Below are 24,216 nucleotides of genomic sequence, written 5' to 3'. Positions count from 1 at the left end.
ACTGGTCCGACTACTTAATTAAGATTCATAAAAAAACCTCTCGAGTTATTAGTTCTAAAATTTCTATTAATTATTTTGATCCATATGCTCCAAACCACTTGCTTACTGCAGTTTTGAGTCTTTAGATAAAGTAACTTTAAAAAAAACGTATAATTATGAACATTTCAAGTACCAATTTTAAATCTATATTACAAGGATCTCACTGACCTGATCTTTCACCCATAAGTTAGCTTCTATATACACTCATTAATCGTCGACTAATTCTAAATGTAAGGACAAACTTCTTTTCAAGAAAGGAAAAACTCCACATCGCGAGGACAAATAAGTTTGGTTAAATTAGGATAATGAATTTTTGTTTAATATTTTTTGGATGACGAGTTTAATATTTTTTTTGGTGATGGGGATTCCCCGTCACCCATGGGGACTTATGCAGGGTAGATGTGTTGGAAACAAAATAATCATCGAGCCTCTTTTTAGGGATTCCCCATGTCGCATCCTATGACCTGCGGGGCGCAAGGCGTGCTCAAAGGATCTCTCTATCATTTTCCCCCCAGTTCGAAGTGAGGTTTCTTGGAAAGCTCATTTGCGGTGTAACTCGAGTCACCACCAATCTATATGTAGGTATGAATGGATGTCTTTTCTATTTTAATAAATTTAATTTAGTAATGCATATATGTAAGGTAAAATATACTAAGAATATCCTTAAAATATTACCTTAAATAAAGGTCCAACCTAGGTTAGGAAATAAAATTCAATATGGAATTTTATCTTCTTTAAGGTACGAAATTTATTAGACATTTCCTTAAATAAAATATTTACAAATTAATTGAAATTACATACAAATTGAATTTAGAATTAAATTGAACAAAAAAGATAATTTTTTAAATTCATTTGGAAATTGTATTAAAAAAATTAGCAAACAAATAAAATTAATCAATTAAGACTAGAAAACAATAATTTAAATACACAAAATAACTTAAGGAGAACGGGTGAAATTAATTTTGTTACCAGTAGCATGATGTGTTAAGTTTTTAAAACAATGTTTTAGTAACATCAATTCATTTACAAAATAAATTAAAACAATAATATTATCTATGATTTAAAATAGTTTTCTAATAAAAAAATTTAAGATCTAAACACATATTTTTATTTATTGCAAAAAGTTTTATTTCAAAACAAATCATTTTAAAAAAATGAGTTATATTAGATGAAAAGGAAGATTATGGATAAAAATACAACTTGACTAAAATAAAAGATAGAGAAAAGATTGCAAAATATAAATGAAAATAGAAAGGGAAACACTCACTTTTAAAGGAAAAACAATGAACTCATGTATTGATTTTTTTACGTTGGTATATGCAATTTCTGGAATAGAATGGAGTTTTTTTTTTTTTTTTGTAATCTCACTAAGAACTCTCAAAAGAAAAATCTTCTCGAAAAATTCTCTAATTTTCTCTATGATTTTCCTCTCTCTAAAACCTAGCCCCCTTGCAAATGAGGTAGGACCTCTTATTTATTTATAGTAAAATTCAGACTTTGTCTTCAAGTTTTTAGGCAAAAAGACATTTTTCCCCTTAAGTATTGAAATATCTATATGATTATAATAATATCACTACTATTGAGAATATTCTAGAATTATTATGATGGGCCTGCTGGCCAAGTTTGGCCCATTCATTTTGATCCGACCCAAATGCTGAAATGGTTCTCTATCCATTCTGAAGTGAATCTTAACTGAGACTGAGATGGATCCGACCTCCTTCTACTCATACTCGAGTTTTGAAGTGGTTCTGACCCGACCATTGGAATGGACCTTGACCCAAATTTAAATGGTCTTAGTCCATAATTAATTATGATCTTGCTTGGGTTAATAGGTTTGATGTTAATTAGATCCAATTGAATTAGAGTTATGGGTTCGTTTATCGATTACAAATAAAATATGACGGGGACTGACCAAACCATATAAAAAATTTATGGGTTAATTACAAATAACTACCCTGTGGTTTGGCCGATTTGCGATGTGGTGTCTGTGGTATTTTTTTTTTGCAAACACAACCTTATGGTTGCAAAATTTTACATGTTTTTTTTACTTTGCTAAATTTGGCTGATAACGACTTCGAAATGAAAATTTTCAAGAATTAAACTTGTTTGGTGTCATATTTACTATGGAACCATATTATTAATTTTTCAAAATCATAATTTTTGGAGTTTTCTCTCTCTAAACATTATCTTTCTCTCTCATAAAAAACAACATCTAAATGACCTCAAACCTAAAAAGTTGAAGAATTAAAGTTGCTTAAAATATCATTTAGCTCTTGAAATTTTTTATTTCGAAGTCGTTATCGGCCAAATTTGGCAAAGTAAAAAAAACATGTAAAATTTTGCAACCATAGAGTTGTGTTTGCAAAAAAAATACCACAGGTACCACATTGCAAATCGGCCAAACCACAAGATAGTTATTTGTAATTAACCCAAAATTTATTCATTTTTATATGAGGTAAATAAAAATATTAATTTATAGATATTAATTTATATCCATGAAACCTTAAGATCGACAGTTATTGCTGCTATGGAGGAGAGTTTTGGTCGATTATCCCTCACGACTGAAGAGGAATCTGCAATTAAGGTGGTACAAGGGGCGATGAGTCTGATATTGCCCTCAATGAGTTTTGCCTAGTGGGGTGATTTTTAACAAACAATGCAATTCGATTTCTGGTGATGAAACACCATATGGTAGGGTTATGGCGTCCATGGAAAGGGATAATGATTCGAGATATTGGGGATGAGTTGTACCTTTTTCAATTGTTTCATGTGTTTGATATTAAACGAATTGTTGATGGCGGTCCCTGGTCTTTTGATGGAAATTTTCTTCTTCTTCACCATCTGCAGCCTGGTGAAACGCCAAATTCTATTCCTTTGTTTTGTCTTCCGATTTGGGTGCAGGTTCATGAGGCACTTTTGGGATATATGTCTGCGGCAGTGGGAAAGCTGTTAGGTCAGTTTTTGGGTAGCTTTCTTGAATATGATCTGAAAAATAATTCTAGAGGATGGACAAGGGCGGATGTAGGGGTCAAAGGGGCCATATGCCCCCTTCATCCCATTATAATAAGAAAATTAAAGTCCAAAAATAATGGTTAAAGTGTAAAAATACCTCTAATGTTTTGGGTCAGGAGCAATTTTATCTCTAATGATGGAAGCCAAGAGCAATTTTACCTCTAACGTTGATAAATTGGGTCAATTTGAGAAATAATTCATCAATCTGTCTTCTCGATCATGAATAATAGTGTATGAAATAATCCAATTTATCAACGTTAGAGGTAAAATTGGTGCAAATTTATAAAATTGATATGCAATTGGTGCAAAATAAAGAAAAAAATGATTGTATTTTATAATAGTGTCTCAAATTGATCCAATTTGGATAAAATTGCTCTTGGCTACATACATTAGGGGTAAAATTGCACCATTTTAGATGTTAGGGGTAAAATTGCACCTGACCCAAAACATTGGGGATATTTGATGCGTAACAACCCGACAATCCCGGAAATGGATGATTACGAGTCGGAAATATTATAATTTACGTTTTTTATCAAAAAAAAAATCATGAAAATAATGCATGACAATTGAACGATTTTGCATTTTTCGTCACCAAAAATTGAACAATTTCAAACACTATTATTCATGACCGAGAAGACAGCTTGATGAATTATTTCTCAAATTGACCCAATTTATCAACGTTAGGGGTAAAATTGCTCTTGACTTCTAACATCAGGGATAAAAATTATACCATTTTAGATGTTAGGGATAAAATTGCTCCTGACCCAAAACATTATAGGTATTTTGGCACTTTAACACTTATTTTTTGACTTAAATTTTTTTTTTTTTTACAAAGCCGAGGAGGAAATTGGAGATGGTTGTTGATATGAACACTGATGCTGTGCCAGGAGGAAATGCTGCCAATAAAATTAATAAGCAGCTTGTTCAAAACTCTTTACCTACAACTGCTATGGTTATCACAAGAAAAGGGGCAGTGCAACACTCGGTTTTTGAGAAGTCAATAAGGATCATGGTATGGGTAGCCTGGAAACTGATGTTGATATTGAGATTGGGATGCTAAAGGAGTGGAAAAGGAAGCGTAAGACTGCTCAGGCTAGTACTGAGGGGGAGGTTGTAGCTATTACTGAAATATTGTCAGTCCGAGAACAAACTAGAATCGACCGGGTCCCTTGGGGAGCCCTACCGGGAGTCATGATAGGCCTTTCATGGAACTGCAGGGGTTTGGGCAATCCCCGTGTAGTGAACGTCTTGAGGAATATTGCCCGTGTTCAGAGGTCGAATTTTATTTTTCTTATGGAAACACTAGCGCATTCTAATAAAGTTGAGTCAATAAAATGTAATTTGGGTTTTTCTAGTTGCTTTACCGTTGATTGTATTGGCCATAGTGGGGGCCTGGCTCTTTTGTGGAATAATAAAGTGAAGATTTCTATTTTGTCTTACTCTAGCTCTCATATCAATTTTACGATTGAGGACCATATGTGTATTATATGGTGTGGTACTGGCTTTTATGGGCAACCAAACAGGAGTGATAGACATTTATCATGGACCCTTTTGAAATCCCTTAAGGAGCATTCAGATTTACCATGGTGCATATTCAGGGATTTTAATGACCTTCTTTTCGTCTCAGATTTACCAAACGTGGGGGTGCTCCACACCCAGAGTGGTTGTTTCGAGGGTTTCAGGATGCGGTTTCTTGGTGTGACTTGGTGGACCTCCCTTTCATGGGATATGATTTTACATGGGAAGGTGGGCGGGGTACAAATAATTTTATCGAAGAACGTTTGGACCGATGTCTTATTAGTAGCAACTAGCTTGATCTCTATCCCGAGGCTACCCTACATTATTTATTCACCAGCACATCTAACCACCACCCAATTTTGATTCGCTGTACTGCTCGTCCACCTACTTATACGAGCTTGAAACGATTCAAAATGGAGAACGCATGGCTACGGGAGCATGAATTTATTGAAGTAACGGAAGAAAGCTGGTATCGCACTGATGCAAGGGAGTTGCTAGATCGTTTGGATAGTATTATGAAGTCTATGAATAGATGCGGTGGTCAGTTTCAGAGGCAATTCACCGATCCTATTGCACAGTGTCAATGACGCCTCAACATTGCAATGCAAGACTCTCAACAGCAGGGGTCGGATGTCGTTTGTGCAATCAAAGTTGAGCTAAATATGCTTCTGCTTTAGGAAGAATACTATTGGAGGCAACATTCTAAATCGTTTTGGTTGAAGTGTGGGGATAAAAACAGTAATTATTTTCATAAGTTGGCTTCTACTCGTCAGTGAAGGAATCAGATTGGAAAACTTGTTCGGAGTGACGGAACCTACGCTACGGACCAGGATAGTATGAAGGGAGTATTGTTCTGTTATTTTGCTGATTTATTTAAGGAGGCTGAATTTGATGAGGAGGTTAATGTCAATTTCTTAAATCCTAGGGTCACTAATGAGATGAATGGTCAATTGTTGGAGCCTTTTTCCATTGAAGAGTTTAGGGATGTGGTTTTCTCTATGCACCCTGATAAATCCCTAGGGCCTGATGGCTTGAACCCGGCTTTTTTTCACCATTTTTGGCCGATGATTGGATAAGATATTTTTCACCAATGTAAGGAGTGGCTGCTATCTGGTATGTTTCCCTCTCACCTCATTCAGACTACTGTTGTTCTTATCCCAAAGGTTGAGTCACCTGTCAGTATGAAGGATCTCAGACCTATATCTTTATGTAATGTCCTTTATAAGATTCTAGCGAAAGTATTGGCCAATAGGCTGAAGCAGATCCTCCCTGGGCTTATTTCTGATGAGCAGTCTGCATTTGTGCCTGGCTGCTCTATTACTGATAATAGTCTTGTGGATTTTGAGCTTATTCATTCTATGAAAAGAAAGCAGGCTGGCAAATAGGGGGATGTTGCCTTCAAGATTGACATTAGTAAGACATATGATAGGGTCAGGTGGTCGTTTCTAAATGCTATTCTGGCTAGGCTTGGGTTTAGTAACATCTTTGTTGGGTGGATTATGAAGTGTGTGACATCTGTGAGGTATAACTTTTCACTGAATGGCAAACTTATTGGGCCTCTTGTTCCTGAGTGTGGTCTTCGACAGGGTGACCCATTGTCTCCTTATCTTTTTATCCTCTATGTTGGAGGCCTATCTGGTCTTCTTAAGGATGCTGAGCAAAATGGCCTATGGAGGAAAGTTTTGGTCGATTATCCCTCACGGTTGAAGAGGAATCTACGATTAAGGTGGTACAAGGGGGCGATGAGTCCGATATTTCCCTCACTGAGTTTTGCCTGGTGGGGTGATTTTTAACAGACAAGGAAATTCGATTTTCGATGATGAAACACCGTGTGGTGGGGTTATGGCGTCCATGGAAAGGGATAATGATTCGAGATATTGGGGATGAGTTATACCTTTTTCAATTGTTTCATGTGTTTGATATTAAACGAATTGTTGATGGCGATCCCTAGTTTTGACTTCCGATCCCTAGTTGATGGCGAATTGTTGGACATTTTCTTCTTCTTCACCATCTACAGCCAATTCTATTCCTTTGTTTTTGTCTTCCGATTTGGGTGCAGGTTCATGAGGTACTTTTGGGATATATGTCTGCGGCAGTGGGAAAGCTGTTAGGTCATTTTTTGGGTAGCTTTCTTGAATATTATCTGAAAAATAATTCTAGAGGATGGAATTCCTATATGCGCATTAACGTTAATGTTGATGTTCGATGCCCGCTGAAACATTGGAAAAAATCAAAATACAGAATGGTGACTCAAAAATTATTCACTTTAAGTATGAAGTCCTCAAGTCCATCCCCATTTGTTACTTGTGCGGCTTGCTGGGTCATATAGATATGTACTGTAACAAGAGGTTTGTGGAAGGAGAAGTTCGATTGGAATGGGGTCACTGGATTAGAGCTGCGGATAGGAGACAATGTGCTACTGGGGGAGACCGTTGGCTGTGTGAGGAGGTTGAGGCTGGTACAAAGCAGTGGAAAATCCAGGATTTGAGGGAGCGGGGGGCAAAATTCTACGTAAAAAAATTTTAGACAAAAAATATAAAATTATTCAATTTTTATGACAAAAAATGCAAAATTGTTCAATTTTTGGTGACGAAAAATGCAAAATCGTTCAAGTGTCATGCATTATTTTCATGATTTTTTTGATAAAAAACGTAAATTATAATGTTTCCGACTCGTAATCATCCATTTCCGGGATTCTCGGGTTGTTACGCATCAAATATCCCTAACGTTTTGGGTCAGGTGCAATTTTACCCCTAACATCTAAAATGGTGCAATTTTACCCTAATGTTTGTAGCCAAGAGCAATTTTATCCCTAATGTTGATAAACTAGATCAATTTCAGACACTATTATAAAATACAATCATTTTTTTCTTTATTTTTCACCAATTGCATATCAATTTTGTAATTTTGCACCAATTTTACCTCTAACGTTGATAAATTGGATCAATTTCAGACACTATTATTCATAACCGAGAAGACAGCTTGATGAATTATTTCTCAAATTGACCCAATTTATCAACGTTAGGGGTAAAATTGCTCTTGGCTTCTAACATCAGGGATAAAATTATACCATTTTAGACGTTAGGGATAAAATTGCTCCTGACCCAAAACATTATGGGTATTTTTGCACTTTAACACTTATTTTTTAACTTAAATTTTTTTTTTTTTTTACAAAACCTGGGAGGAAATTGGAGATGGTTGTTGATATGAACACTGATGCTGTGGCAGGAGGAAATGCTGCCAATAAAATTAATAAGCAGCTTGTTCAAAACTCTTTACCTACAACTGTTATGGTTATCACAAGAAAAGGGGCAGTGCAACACTCGGTTTTTGAGAAGTCAATAAGGATCATGGTATGGGTAGCCTGGAAACTGATGTTGATATTGAGATTGGGATGCTAAAGGAGCGAAAAAGGAAGCGTAAGACTGCTCAGGCTAGTACTGAGGGGGAGGTTGTAGCTATTACTAAAATATTGTCAGTCCGAGAACAAACTAGAATCGACCGGGTCATTGGGGAGCCCTACCGGGAGTCATGATAGGCCTTTCATGGAACTGCAGGGGTTTGGGCAATCCCCGTGTAGTGAACGTCTTGAGGAATATTGCCCGTGTTCAGAGGTCGAATTTTATTTTTCTTATGGAAACACTAGCGCATTCTAATAAAGTTGAGTCAATAAAATGTAATTTGGGTTTTTCTAGTTGCTTTACCGTTGATTGTATTGGCCATAGTGGGGGCCTGGCTCTTTTGTGGAATAATAAAGTGAAGATTTCTATTTTGTCTTACTCTAGCTCTTATATCAATTTTACGATTGAGGACCATATGTGTATTATATGTCATGGTACTGGCTTTTATGGGCAACCAAACAGGAGTGATAGACATTTATCATGGACCCTTTTGAAATCCCTTAAGGAGCGTTCCGATTTACCATGGTGCATATTCAAGGATTTTAATGACCTTCTTTTTGTCTCTGATAAACGTGGGGGTGCTCCACACCCAGAGTGGTTGTTTCGAGGGTTTCAGGATGCGGTTTCTTGGTGTGACTTGGTGGACCTCCCTTTGATGGGATATGATTTTACATGGGAAGGTGGGTGGGGTACAAATAATTTTATCGAAGAACGTTTGGACCGATGTCTTATTAGTAGCAACTGGCTTGATCTCTATCCTATGGCTACCCTACATTATTTATTCACCAGCACATCTAACCACCACCCAATTCTGATTCGTTGTACTGCTCGTCCACCTACTTATATGAGCTCAAAATGATTCAAAATGGAGAACGCATGGCTACAGGAGCATGAATTTATTGAAGTAACGAAAGAAAGCTGATATCACACTGATGGAAGGGAGTTGCTAGATCATTTGGATAGTATTACAAAGTCTATGAATAGATGGGGTGGTCAGTTCTGGAGGCAATTCACCGATTGTATTGCACAGTGTCAACGACGCCTCAACATTGCAATGCAAGACTCTCAACAGTAGGGTCAGATGTCGTTTGTGCAATCAAAGATGAGCTAAATATGCTTCTGCTTCAGGAAGAAGACTACTGGAGGCAACATTCTAAATCGTTTTGGTTGAAGTGTGGGGATAAAAATAGTAATTATTTTCATAAGTCGGCGTCTACTCGTCAGCGAAGGAATCAGATTGGAAAACTTGTTCGGAGTGACGGAACCTATGTTATGGACCAAGATAGTATGAAGGGAGTAGTGTTCGATTATTTTGTTGATTTATTTAAGGAGGCTGAATCTGATGAGGAGGTTAATGTCAATTTCTTAAATCCTAGGGTCACTAATGAGATGAATGGTCAATTGCTGGAGCCTTTTTCCATTGAAGAGTTTAGGGATGCGGTTTTCTCTATGCACCCTGATAAATCCCCGGGGCCTGATGGCTTGAACCCGTCTTTTTTCTAGCATTTTTGGCCGATGATTGGATAAGATATTTTTCACCAATGTAAGGAGTGGCTGCTATCTGGTATGTTTCCCTCTCACCTTGTTCAGACTACTGTTGTGCTTATCCCAAAGGTTGAGTCACCTGTCAGTATGAAGGATCTCAGACCTATATCTTTATGTAATGTCCTTTATAAGATTGTAGCGAAAGTATTGGCCAATAGGCTGAAGTGGATCCTCCCTGGCTTATTTCTGATTAGCAGTCTGCATTTGTGTCTGGCCGCTCTATTACTGATAATAGTCTTCTGGCTTTTGAGCTTGTTCGTTCTATGAAAATAAAGTAGGCTGGCAAACATGGGGATTTCGCCTTCAAGATTGACATTAGTAAGGCGTATGACAGGGTCAGGTGGCCATTTCTGAATGCTATTCTGGCTAGGCTTGGGTTTAGTAACATCTTTGTTGGGTGGATTATGAAGTGTGTGACATCTGTGAGGTATAAATTTTTACTGAATGGCAACCTTATTGGGCCTCTTACCCGAGTGTGGTCTTCGAGAGGGTGACCCATTGTCTCCTTATCTTTTTATCCTCTATGCATAAGGCCTATCTGGTCTTTTTAAGGATGCTGAGCAAAATGGCCTTCTTCATGGGTGTCACGTAAATAGATATGCTCCTAAAGTATCACACTTGTTGTTTGCTGATGATAGTCTCCTCTTTTTTGTGCTAATACTGACGAATGTGAGGTTATAAAGGCCATTTTGAGTAAATATGCTAATTTGTCAGGGCATGCTATTACTTTGAATAAATCTGGCATTATGTTTAGTAGCAATATGAAGGGTGATATGCGTGCCACTATACAAGATTGTCTTCAGGTGCCATCTCCCTTGGATACGAGCAGATATTTGGGGTCACCTTCGCTTTTCGGGAGGAGTAAAGCGAGGATTTTTAGCTATTTAAGGGATAGTATGTGGAAGAGAATTTTTGGGTGGAACAGTAAGCTCTTATCTCAGGCGGGACGTGTAGTACTTCTTAAATCTGTGGCCCAAGCGATTCCTGTCTATTGTATGAGTATTTTTAAACTTCCTCTATCCATCTACGATGAGTTACAAATGATGATGAATTCCTTTTGGTGGGGTTCGAAGCATGAGAAAAAGAGAATTCACTTGATGTCCTAGGAAAGGTTGTGTAAACGTAAGGAGTGTGGGGGTCTTGGGTTTTGTTATATCGAGGCTTTTAATCTTGCGCTTCTATCTAAACAATCGTGGTCTTTAGTCTTGAAGCCAAATGCTCTTGTGAGTGTTATCAAACCAAAATATTACCGTAATGGGGATTTTTGGACAGCTCAATTGGGTAGTAACCCGAGCTTTGTATGGCGGAGCATGACCGAAACTAAACCCATTCTTGATGCTGGCAGGCGGTGGAGGATTGGTAAGGCTTGGGGTTTCATGTTTGGTCTGATCCATGGGTGCCGGTGGAGATATACTACGGCCTACTGCGAGTGTATGGGCGGGATTTGAGAACTTAATGGTGCATGATCTGTTAGTGGAGAATAATTCTGTATAGGATATGAATAATCTAGTGTCTGTTTTTACACCTACTGATGTGGCTCGAATCATTTTGATTCTGCTTGGGGTCGAGGAGGAAGATGAGTTAATTTGGCACTTTGACAAGAGGGGACAATTCACGGTGCGGTCTGCTTATAGGGTGGCGCAAAGACAATTATGTGGAAATGACTCTGAGGCATTGGGAGGAGTGGATTGAGTGTTGGAATTTGAGTCTTCCTCCAAGGATCAAACATTTTATTTGGAGACTTGGTACTAATATGCTCCCTACTTGTGATCGTCTTCTCTTGAAAGGAATCTCGACGGTTTCTATTTGCAAGTTGTGTAATCAATGGAATGAGCATAACTTCCACTTATTCCTGGATTGTGAGTATGCGTGTTAAGCCCAAAATATACCTAAAATATCATCAATAATTACATCAATATTGCTACGAATTTATGCTATTCATACCTATTTAGAATACTTTTACTCTCGAATATGTTTCTTTCGTGCAAGGTACATAAATATTTGGTAAAATCCAAATAGGAGTAAAAAGAGCTTAAAAATAGAAGAAAAGCCCTACAAAAGGAATCGAAGACGACGAAAATTAATAACGCCAAGTCGAAGACACGAACAAGAGCTGAAAAACCGAAAAAGCTCGGTGCCGCGACTGCGACCCCCCTTTTCACGGTCGCGACACGTGTCCTTCAGCCTTTTTTCCCTTCGTCCGAAGTACAATTGATGCTCCCCCATTCTCGGTAGAGAATTTAATAATTCTCGGTACGAGCAGGAGATTTCAGAAGCCTAGTTACACACTTTCGTTTTCGACGAAACGCGATCGTTCGAGTGGATAAAGACGTCCTTTCGCAGCGGACACAATCCTTCACAACGGACACGACACTTTAATCAAGACTCTTCAACATCTATAAATAAAGAGTTGATGGAGAATTGAAGAATAATAATGATATAGTGATATGTGTAGAAGAAAGAAATTAGTGTAGAATTTATGCAGAAATTCCGAATCAAGTGATTCAGAAGTTAGATTTAGATTCTGTAAAAAGCAATATGATGTACACACATTGTTTACAAATTAATAACAAATTCAGTAGCATTTAGACATTGTTCCAGTTTAGTTTTCATTTTGGTAGTAGACCGACCCAGTCTCTATTACGAAGATTCAGCGAGAAGATTGAGTAGAGGATTCGCCCCTGAGCTTGACAAACTCTAACGAAACCCAAGGAAAGGATTGACAACCCGTTCACTTGCACGCCGTCGAAGAATTCAATGCTCCATGTTCTCTGTAAACTTGTATCAATTTATATTTCATCTAATAAAGTCCGTTCTATTCGATAGATTCTTATGCAGCACTTTGGTAAATGAGCCGAAGTGGATTGATGCTGGTGTTTTCATTAAAACGTATTTAATTCAAATCTTTACAATGAAACTTTGTTGAACACTTAGGCAAATTATCATCTTGAAAGAGTTTTAATTTGATTAAGGGCAACTATCCCGAAAGGGTTTTGTCGCGTTCAAAGCCAATTAATTAGAGGTTCCGTCATTTATTTCATCTTTATAATTCGTACAAAGTTTAAAGTTGTTTCTTTGCTTAATGCAAACAAATATACCTGTTTACTTTTCTAAAGTACTAAAACGTTCCTGTTTTGCAAATTAAATCTTAAATCAGATATTTTCTAACATCTTCATATTCTAATCTAATTCTCATTCTAGCTATTTCAAAACCAAAACCGATTAAACGATTTTCCATATTATAAACCTTTAAAGTAAATTTAACCGATTATAAATAAGTTTTGTTCAAAAAACGTTCCCTGTGGGATCGATATCTTTTATTACTACAAGCGTATACCGTGCACTTGCGGAAATCGCTCAACAAGTTTTTGGCGCCGTTGCCGGGGAATGCCAAAATTTTTGACAAAATTTTAAATTTTTCGTGTTTTATTACGAATCTAGGTTTATTCATACTTATTCAAACTTTTATATTTTTAATTATTTTCAATTACTAACATATTTATTTTTCAAATTCTGTTTTGTAAGTAGTTTCGGTTCGTGCGAAATTTCAAGTTCATGCGCAGTTCTCGAAGTTCGGGCACGTCACCAGATCCTATTGACCCAGAAATTGAAAGAACTCTTAAAAAGAACAAGAAAGAAAAGAAAAAGAAAAACCAAACCCCAATAAAAACTAAAATTACCGAGCCAGAAGTTATGGCCACACTTATGGATTACGCTAGGCCAAGAGTGGCCGGTGTAACCAACAGTATAGTTAGACCCCAAATTAATGCACATCATTTTGAAATTAAGCTTGCGTTGCTTAATATGTTGCAAAATAATGTAACGTTTTACGGGTTACCTAACGAAAATCCTAATACTCATTTGACAAATTTCTTAGAAATTTGTGACACTTTTAAAATTACTGATGTAACTGCAGAAGCAATCAAACTTCGCCTTTTTCCTTTTACCTTGAAGGATCGAGCCAAAGAATGGTTAACTTCTATGCCAGCCGCATCAATTGAGACTTGGGAACAATTAGCCCAAGCATTTTTATCAAAATTCTTCCCTTTAGCAAAAACCGCAAGAGTCATTAAAGAGTTAACATCTTTTTCTCAAAATGATAGTGAAACTCTTTATGAGGCTTGGGAACGTTTTAAAGAACTTCAACGTTTATGCCCACACCACCAATTGCCCGCTGAACTCTTAATGCAAACATTTTATAATGGACTAAATCCTACAATAAGAGGTTCATTGGACGCTATGTCTGGAGGGTTATTCATGAAGAAAACATCTGCCCAAGCAAGAGAACTTTTAGAGGAAATGGCAATCAACAGCAGTATGTGGCCCGCGGAACGTGGACACATACCATTAGCGAAACCATCATCCTCAACAACATCATCAGTTAAAGGTATAGTGAATCTTGATCCAGTAGCGATGTTGCAAGCCCAATTTTCTGCCTTGTCGCACAAAATTGATAGGTTTATGGCACCGTGTGATCCTAATGGTCAACCAATCCAAACAGATGTGGATTACGAAGGTATGAGTGAGATTGAACAGGTAAATTTTGTCCAAGGGCAAAACCAAACTAATAATCCTTATTCCAATACATATAATCCTGGATGGAGAAATCATCCTAACTTTAACTGGAGAGACAATAATAATGCTAATGCTAATCAAAATCGTACTACTAATTATCAAAATCAATCAAGAGATTCGATTAGCACTTTATCTTCTAAAATCGACAAATTCAATGATGCGATGAGCGGAAAAATAAGTAATCACGACGATGGTTTTAAACGGATCGAGAATAAATTCGATCAGCTTATTAAAAACCAATCATTTAGCATCCATAATTTGGAGATTCAAATTGGACAACTCGCTAAATCAATTCCATCCCGCAAAGAGGGAAGTCTTCCAAGCCATACGGAAGAAAATTCGAAAGAGCATGTTAAGGCTATCACTCTTCGTTCAGGGAAAAATTACTTAGGCCCGGAAATGACCGGAAATTCGACTTTACCTGGAACTGATTTACCAAAGCCCAAAGAAGATACGTTAAATCAAAAAGATGCACCGATTGACTCTAATACAAAAACTTTTGTACCCAAACCACATTTTCCACACAAAGTCTGCAACAAGGACTATGATAAACAACTTTTAACATTTTTAGACAAACTTAAGAATTTGCATATTAATTTAACGTTTATGGATGCAATTACGCAAATTCCCAATTATGGTAAATTCCTCAAAGATTTAATTTCAAAGAAAATCAGTTGGGAAGGAATTTCATCCATTTCACTAACTGAAGATTGTAGTTCGATTGTGTCAAGCAATTTGCCCACAAAACTCAAGGATCCCGGATGTTTTACCATTCCGTGTAAATTGGGAGATATTGAATTTCCCAGTTGTCTCTGTGATTTAGGAGCAAGTATTAACTTGATGCCATTATCTATTTTTAATAAGTTAGGCTTAGAAGAAGACATCAAACGTACCAATATGGTTTTGCAATTAGCGGATCAAACCACTAAAAGACCATACGGTATAATAGAGGATGTTTTAGTTAAAGTTGACAAGTTTATTTTTCCTACCGATTTCATTATTTTAGATTTTGCTTATGATGTAAATTGTCCGCTCATCTTTGGTAGACCGTTCATGAACACGAGACGTGCTCTAGTTGATGTGTCGGAAGGGAAAGTAGTTTTACGGATAGGAGATGATAAGATTGAGTTTGATATGAACCAAGCGATGAAATATCCTATGGAAGATTTCGCTTGTATGAAACTCGATTTAATTGAAGAATGTGTAAATGACATTGTTCAGAAAGAAGAAATAATAGAACCTATAATGAGTGAGGAACTAGAAGATAAGGACCCAGAACCTTTGATTCGTGAAGATGGACCAGTTCCGCCTTCGATTGTAGTTCCACCTGAATTAGAACTTAAGGAATTACCAAGTCATTTGAGGTACGCTTTCTTAGGCGAAGGCGATTCTCTACCTATAATTATCTCTAACAAGTTGACATAAGTTCAAGAAGAAAAATTAAAAGAAGTTGTTAGAAATAGGATAGGAAGCATGGGTTGGCAAATTTCTGACTTAAAAGGTATTAATCCGAGTATTGTAATGCACGGAATTCATTTAGAAGAAGATAAGCCACCTAAAGCAGATAGGCAAAGACGCCTAAACCCGAACATGAAAGAAGTAGTAAAAAGTGAGATTACTAAACTTCTGGACAATGGAATCATCTACCCTATCTCAGATAGTGAATGGGTTAGTCCAATCCATTGTGTACCTAAAAAGGGAGGCATAACAGTTGTAAGGAATGAAGAAGGAGAATTAATACCCACACGAACCACCACTGGTTGGAGAGTTTGTATAGATTATAGAAATTTAAATAAAGCAACTAGGAAAGATCATTTTCCTCTTCCTTTCATTGATCAAATGATCGAAAGGATAGCTGGTCATGCTTTCTACTGTTTTCTTGATGGTTACTCCGGATTCTTTCAAATATACATTTACCCGGATGACCAAGATAAAACAACCTTCACATGTCCTTACGGAACATTTGCATATAGAAGAATGCCCTTTGGTCTATGTAACGCACCTGCAACATTTCAACGTTGTATGACTGCGATTTTTAATGATTTCATTGAAGATATCATGGAAGTTTTTATGGACGATTTTTCAGTTTATGGAGATTCTTTTGATTTGTATAGATTATAGAAATTTAAATAAAGCAACTAGGAAAGATCATTTTCCTCTTCCTTTCATTGATCAAATGATTGAAAGGATAGCTGGTCATGCTTTCTACTGTTTTCTTGATGGTTACTCCGGATTCTTTCAAATATACATTTACCCGGATGACCAAAGATAAAACAACCTTCACATGTCCTTACGGAACATTTGCATATAGAAGAATGCCCTTTGGTCTATGTAACGCACCTGCAACATTTCAACGTTGTATGACTGCGATTTTTAATGATTTCATTGAAGATATCATGGAAGTTTTTATGGACGATTTTTCAGTTTATGGAGATTCTTTTGATTCATGCCTAGGAAACTTGGATAAAGTTTTGTCTAGATGTGAAGAAACAAATTTGGTATTAAACTGGGAAAAATGTCATTTCATGGTTGACGAAGGAATTGTTTTAGGTCACAAAATATCTGAAAAAGGATTAGAAGTAGATAGAGCAAAAACTTCAGTAATAGAAAAATTACCCCCTCCAACTACTGTTAAGGGAGTAAGATCATTTTTAGGACATGCTGGTTTTTACAGAAGATTTATTAAAAAAATTTCTGTAATTTCCAAACCACTCACTAATCTACTCATGAAAGATTCTACCTTTGATTTTAATGAAGATTGCGTTAAAGCTTTCGAAACATTGAAAACTGCTTTAGTCAGTGCACCTATTATTGCTAAACCCGATTGGGATTTACCCTTTGAAATTATGTGTGATGCAAGTGATTTAGCTGTCGGATGTGGTTTAGGTCAAAGGAAAGATAAGAAACTTCATGTCATTTATTATGCAAGTCACACACTGTCTGGTGCACAATTAAACTACACCACAACAGAAAAAGAAATGTTAGCCGTAGTTTTTGCATGTGACAAGTTTAGGTCATACTTATTAGGTTCAAAAGTTATTATTTACACTGATCATGCAGCATTAAGATATTTGTTTGCTAAAAAGGATGCAAAACCACGTCTAATTAGATGGGTTTTATTGTTGCAAGAATTTGATATAGAAATTAAAGACAAAAAGGGAGTTGAAAACCTTATCGCCGATCATCTATCGAGACTTGAAGATGAAAACGGTCCTATAGGTGAAACTATCGGTATAAGAGATGATTTCCCTGATGAACATCTCTATCAAATGAAAAGTTTCATATCACCTTGGTATGCAGATATTGCTAATTATCTCGCAGCCTATATTGTTCCGGAAGGATTAAATTCCCACTAAAGGAAGAAATTTTTCTTCGATATTAAACAATACTTTTGGGAAGATCCTTTTTTGTTCAAAACTTGTGGTGACGGGATAATTAGGAGATGCGTTGGTGAAAATGAATTTGAATCCATAATGTCAGAATGTCATTCTAGCTTTTATGGAGGACATAATGGAGTTAACAAGACAGCAGCTAGAATATTTGAAAGCGGTTTCTTTTGGCCTACGATGTTTAAGGACGTCCGTTCGTTTATCACTCGTTGTGATAAGTGCCAAAGAACAGGAAATCTAGGAAGGAAAGATGAGATGCCCCTCACAACCATATTAGAAGTTGAAGTCTTCGACATGTGGGGAATAGATTTCATGGGACCTTTTCCCCCTTCCAATGGTAAAACTTACATATTAGTTGCCGTCGATTATGTTTCGAAGTGGGTTGAAGCAATTGCAACCCCGACGAACGATTCTAAAGTTGTCGTTAATTTTCTTGACGATATATTCTGTAGATTTGGTTGTCCAAGAGTTATCGTTAGTGATAGCGGTACTCATTTTATAAACAAGAGTTTTGAAACACTTATGAAAAAATATGGAGTACGCCACCGCGTATCAACGCCGTACCATCCGCAGTCAAATGGCCAGGCGGAGATATCAAATAGAGAACTCAAATGGATTCTCGAGAAAACGGTTTCATCCTCTAGAAAAGATTGGTCTTCTAAACTCAATAATGCGTTATGGGCATTACCGTACTGCATTTAAGACAACAATAGGAATGACTCCGTACCGTTTAGTGTATGGTAAGGCATGTCATTTGCCAGTCGAATTAGAACATAAAGCCTATTGGGCTATTAGAGAACTTAACTTTGACTTACATCAAGCAGGTAAGAAACGTTTGCTCAATTTAAATGAGTTAGATGAGTTACGTCATCTATCGTACGAAAATGCAAAGATTTATAAAGAAAAAGTGAAAAAATGGCACGATGCCAAAATTAAAGTTAAACACTTTAATGTTGGGGATAAAGTGCTGTTATTTAATTCACGACTTCGTTTATTTCCAGAAAAACTTAAGTCCAGATGGTTAGGACCGTATTTAGTCATCAAAACTTTCGATTATGGTTCTTTAGAACTGGAAGGTCCTAACGGAGTTCGATTCAAAGTTAATGGTAATCGATGTAAAATCTATTACAAAAATATTTCATAAATTGAAATTCCGTTCGTAACGAGATTATCTGATGTATAAATTACTCAGTTTTTCTTACACAGTTTATTTTGTTTTATTGTTTTTATGTTTTTGTTTATTTTATTTTTATTTTATTTTATTTTATTTTATTTTTCCAAAATGCCATTTTTATGATTAGATTACTTTATGTTATGATTTAGTTACGTAAATATTTTTATTTCATGATTTTAGATTTAATTTTTAGATAATTAGGATGAAATTGTAGTTTAAGGCAATTCTCTGCCGAGAATTTGAAATTCCCTGCCGAGAATACTCTTTTTCAGAATTGTCTATTTGGATTCGGATTTCTCTGTTCATACCGAGAATTTTAAATTCTCTACCGTGAATCGGGAGGTAGCTTTGATGCCTGATTTCCACAAGGAAATCAGTGTGTCGCGACCGCGGCTTTGCCATTCACGGTCGCGACACGCGTGTTTCCTGCACTATCAGGTCTGAAATGTCACAATCCTTTCAACAAACCTCTTGACAAACGAAACATTGAGTTTCTTCATTTTCGAAAGGTGTAATTTTATACCTTTTCATAATACAGGTCTAAAATGTCACAATCCTAGAGGATTCAAGTTCTGTTACAATTTCTTTTCATCTTTGTCAGAACTCTGATTTTTCTTCACAAATACCGTTCTTTGCTAAAGTAACACAAACTTTGCACCATGCCTACCAAATACAAACCATCTAGGCACAACGCTGCCTCAATCAACAAACGCCCAGACTTATCCAAGCGATATGGGGCGCCTTTTCCTATCTTCAACCACGATGAAGGTAGGCATTATTGGAATCACCGTTACAAATTCTTCACCGGAATGTTGTATATGGATGAATTTCTTAATAGCCAATTAGGCATTTCTGATGACATTAGCCGCTATATGGAGCGCCTAGGGTGGACAAAATTTGCCCAAATGCGATTTCCAATAATAGGCGACTGGATACTCGAATTTTTCTGTACCGTGCGTTTTACAAATAAACGACGAGTACGTCTCAGTTTTCGTCGAGAAGGCGAAATCTTCACTTTCGGCTATCCCGAGTTGCATGCTTGGTTTGGTTTTCCCCCGAGGGATACAATCAAACGTCATCCTGGACGAGACATGACATCCTCGGACATTTGGAGAATGCTCACTGGATTCTGGCGATTCAATTCAAAACTCGCCTATAATCACTCTTTTCGCTCCAACTCCATGCTGTATTTGCACAAATTTCTGTGTCACAGTTTATTCGGGCGCACATTCAGGAGTGTAGTCCGTGACACTGATTTATATGTTCTTGGAGATATATTCCAGGGTAATGCAGTGGATTCTTACAAAATTCTGATGGAAGTCTTGTCGCCGCTTCTCGATCCAAAGATAAGAAGATTGGGTTCGGCAATATAATCTGTGGAATAATTCTCGATTCAAAGGGTACTATTGATGTTCCCTGGAGTGATGATGAATTCTTCCCGAAAATTGATTATGAATTTCTCGAGCACGAAGGACTTGTGAAACGTGTCTTTCGAGCAAAGCCTCAATTTTTGTCTGCACCAGAACGTGAAACTTTCGTGCAGTTTCAAATTGATCGTATTAAGGCCAGAAATATCCCGTTAGATAGGGATGAATATGTAGAATAGTTTCTATTTTTCATTTTATTTTTGTATATATTTTGTTTTGTTTTAATTACTAGTTTGTTTTCATTATTTGTACATATGTTACAATAATAAAGATCTTATTTCTTTCGATTCTTAATTTTTATCCATTTGATCCATTATATATACTTAGCATATTTCATATGGGTACATTCTAATTTTTCATAATCAAATTAAGATAAAAAGGATTCACATGAATTCATATGGTTTTCTATTTTTCCACACGTATATTCACATTTAATTCTATTTGTAACTCAATTTTTTTTAATGAATTAAGTTTACATTTAATCAATTCAATTCATGTATTAAATATGTATTAACATGCACTTATTATGCATTTAATATGGTTCTCTTAACTTATATGCATAAATGCACATTTAAGTTTCATTAATTCTTCATAATAAATTTATTTTAATTCAATTTATTAAGGTTAAACCTTTGGTTTTCCTTGCAATTAATGTCATTTATTTTAGTTTTAAGTGCAGGAACACTTAATATTAAGTTCAGGAACCTTTCCACAACAAAAAATGCACAAACCAAGTCAAAAGGCACCAAAATTGGCCATTTCAACCAATTCTCATTCTCGGTATGACCAGCAAGTTCGGCCATTTTTCATTGCGAAAATTGCCTGAAAGTCGCGTGCCGCGGCTATGCCATTCTCGGTCGCGACACGCGTATAATTTGCCCTATTAAATCCGATTTTGTCACCAAATTTTGCCTATTCCTATTCCTATTCTACCTATTCACCTACCTATATAACCCTATATAAACCTACTTCTTACACAAACCTCACATCACCTCTATTTTTACCCAATCCCTTACTCTAAACTCTTCCCCAAAAACCTACTTTTACTCTTCCCAATCTATTCACTCCAATTTCCTATTTTCAATCACTTCCAATTCACAACCCCCAACCTCATCTTCAAAGCTTTGGTATTTCTCTCAACTTCTTCTTCTTCTTCTTCTTCTCCACCCTAAACACTCAAACCACCATCACCATGGTTAGGACAAAGCGTGTTGGTAACAAGCCCGCCGTTACGGAAGCTAATCGCCTTCGGGTTCAATGTGGAGCTTATTTTGACATCTATTCGGAGGAAGAAGCCGCTCGTTTCAAACATTTTTCTCAAGCCGACCGCCAATTTGTTGTATGCACTTCTTAGACTTCCATTCGGTAAGAACGTTGAATTTCTCTACTCGAATTGATGCCTTTATTGAAGCTTTGGGTTGGCAAGAATTCGTTAATATGCGTTTCCCGCGTATTAATGAATATGTGGTGGAATTTTTGGTCACTTTGTCCATGAACAAGAAGAAAACTTCAATTTCTTTTAGGAATAATGGTATCCCTTACACCATTGATTATGAAGCAATGGGAAACATGTTTGGTTTCCCTACTTCTGATTTTTACGATAAGCCTAAGGATTTTGATAATGATGCGGTTTGGCAAACTCTTTCGGACCAAGATTATTTTAATTCGAAAAACACTTCAAGCAAGTTGATTAAGGACAATTGTGTGTTCTTCTTTCATAAGTATTTAAGTTTCTCCTTGTTTGGTCGTGTTGAGAGTTCAAAGGTTCAAGTTCGGGATTTGTATGTTTTGGATAGTTTGCTTAAAGACTTGAGGATTGATAGCATTGGTATAATATTTGACAATTTATTCCGTGCTTCGAGGGCTAGTACCATTCAAATCCCTCTTTGTAATTTTATCACCGCAATTGTGTTGGGAGCTCGGGGTGAATTGGCCGACTATGACATGTCCACCTACCGTGGGTATGTTCCGCTTTTGGACATCTCGGCTCTTGAGCGAGCTCATTTATTGCTTCCACAAGGACCTCCCGTCTTTATTTCATATGCTACCCGAATTGCCCATCTTCGTGGCACTATGGGTGGTGGCGCTTCAAGTTCACAATTTGTAGGTACCGAAGGCGGCGGAGATGCGGAAGGCGAGGACGATGAACCACCGGCTCAAGCACAACCCCAAGCACCTCAAGCGGAGGATGATCCGGTAGATTTGCGGAGGATTTTGAACCAAATCAATTCCAACAACCGTCAAATGAATTTAAGAATTGATGATTTGGTTGAAAACAATATGGTGATGAATGACAACCTCAACCTTTTGAGGCGTGAACATCGATCGACTCGGCATCGGATGCTTTTCTTTTTCCGACGCCGCAATGTGGAGACGTCACCTACACCTCCCGATTCACCACCTCAAGCTTAGGTTGTTTTCCTTTCATTTTATTTTTATCTTGTTATAATTTGGTACACTTTTCATTTTCTTATGTTTGGTACAATTTTTAATTTTATGTTGAATGATTAATTTGCTCAATTTCAATCTTTGTTTCGTATTTTATGTTTTCTCCATTATTTTTGCACCAATGGGGACATTGTCCAATTTAAGTGTGGGGGGAGACATTCATATATTAATTTCTACACAAATACGAACAAATGCAACGGATGATATTCATGCAAATGTGACACATATATATATTGCAAAACATTTTTCACAATAACTTAACATTTTCATAAGTCAATATGATTATTTGTTTAGGTTATCATTATCGATAGAAATAATATTTCTATACGGGTAATATTTTTTCAAATTTTTCACAAATCTCCGATACGTTTTTTAAAAAATTGTCTCGAGTGAATGTATTTTAAGTAAAAAAATTCTTTATTTTCAATCTCTATTTTATATCATGCAATTCATGATAGAATAAATCTTATTTTAAATTTTCAATTAGGTTTATAGGCTTTTAATTAAACTAACAATTTTTTAGCTCGGTTTGATTTCGTCTTACATTAAAACTAATTGAAGTTTTTAAGGAAACTTTAGCCATAATACATGTTGAATTTTAAATCAATATAGGATGAATGTGCTATTTTTCTTTTTCCCAAGTTACAATTTTATAATTCATATTAATCAATCAATTAGTTGAATTCTTAACTTTTGGCCACGATTGAGACCAACCTTATCACAATCGAGGTATGAAAGGGAAGAAAATTAAGTACCGTTTACTTTTGGCCACGGTTGCGTCCACCCATGGCATGGTCGGTACCTCTTAAGCAAACACAGAGCAATAAAATACGTATAAGGTTACGGTTGAAACCACCCTTATTTCGGGCGTAACCAAGCAAATAAATTACAATCAAGTACTTATTCATTTTAATATATCTCATATATTAGTTTAGGTTTGGGAAAGGAAAATTTGTGCTTTGAAATGCCTTGAGATGAAAAACTCAAAAACATGCGTGCTTATTTCGTCCCCAATGCTTCAATACAAAAATTGGAAATACAAGACGAATGATATATCGTATTTATACTAAGTTAGTTTGATATTTTGCGTATAAATTTGCCATGCAAAGTTAGTCTTTTCGGCTTAACTAATTTAAAAGGTAATACAAAGATATATGTTTTATTTTCATAAAGAGATTAGTTAAAGAATAAAATCAGAGAAATTTTGCTCGGGACTAGCAAAAGATTAAGTGTGGAGATTTGTTAAGCCCAAAATATACCTAAAATATCATCAATAATTACATCAATATTGCTACGAATTTATGCTATTCATACCTATTTAGAATACTTTTACTCTCGAATATGTTTCTTTCGTGTAAGGTACATAAATATTTGGTAAAATCCAAATAGGAGTAAAAAAAGCTTAAAAATAGAAGAAAAGCCCTACAAAAGGAGTCAAAGACGACAAAAATTAATAACGCCAAGTCGAAGACACGAACAAGAGCTGAAAAACCGAAAAAGCTCCGTGCCGCGACCGCGCCCCCCCCCCCTTTTCACGGTCGCGACACGCGTCCTTCAGCCTTTTTTCCCTTCGTCCGAAGTACAATTGATGCTCCCCCATTCTCGGTAGAGAATTTAATAATTCTCGATACGAGCAGGAGATTTCAGAAGCCTCGTTACACACTTTCGTTTTCGACGAAACGCGATCG

The 24,216-nt window shown here is 36.4% G+C and overlaps 1 non-coding gene across 1 annotated transcript; it reads right to left on the bottom strand.

Moving 5' to 3' along the window:
* Positions 1–13,577: 13,577 nt before the first annotated feature.
* On the bottom strand, positions 13,578–13,684 carry LOC136210058 (small nucleolar RNA R71). Its single transcript, XR_010677769.1, has one exon. It is a non-coding gene; the product is annotated as a small nucleolar RNA R71 (small nucleolar RNA).
* Positions 13,685–24,216: the final 10,532 nt, after the last annotated feature.

Source organism: Euphorbia lathyris, chromosome 10, assembly GCF_963576675.1.
Source record: "Euphorbia lathyris chromosome 10, ddEupLath1.1, whole genome shotgun sequence".
In the NCBI taxonomy this organism is placed as follows: Eukaryota; Viridiplantae; Streptophyta; class Magnoliopsida; order Malpighiales; family Euphorbiaceae; genus Euphorbia; species Euphorbia lathyris.
Note: the sequence above shows the minus strand (reverse complement) of the source record. Positions and strands in the feature narration are given on the sequence as shown.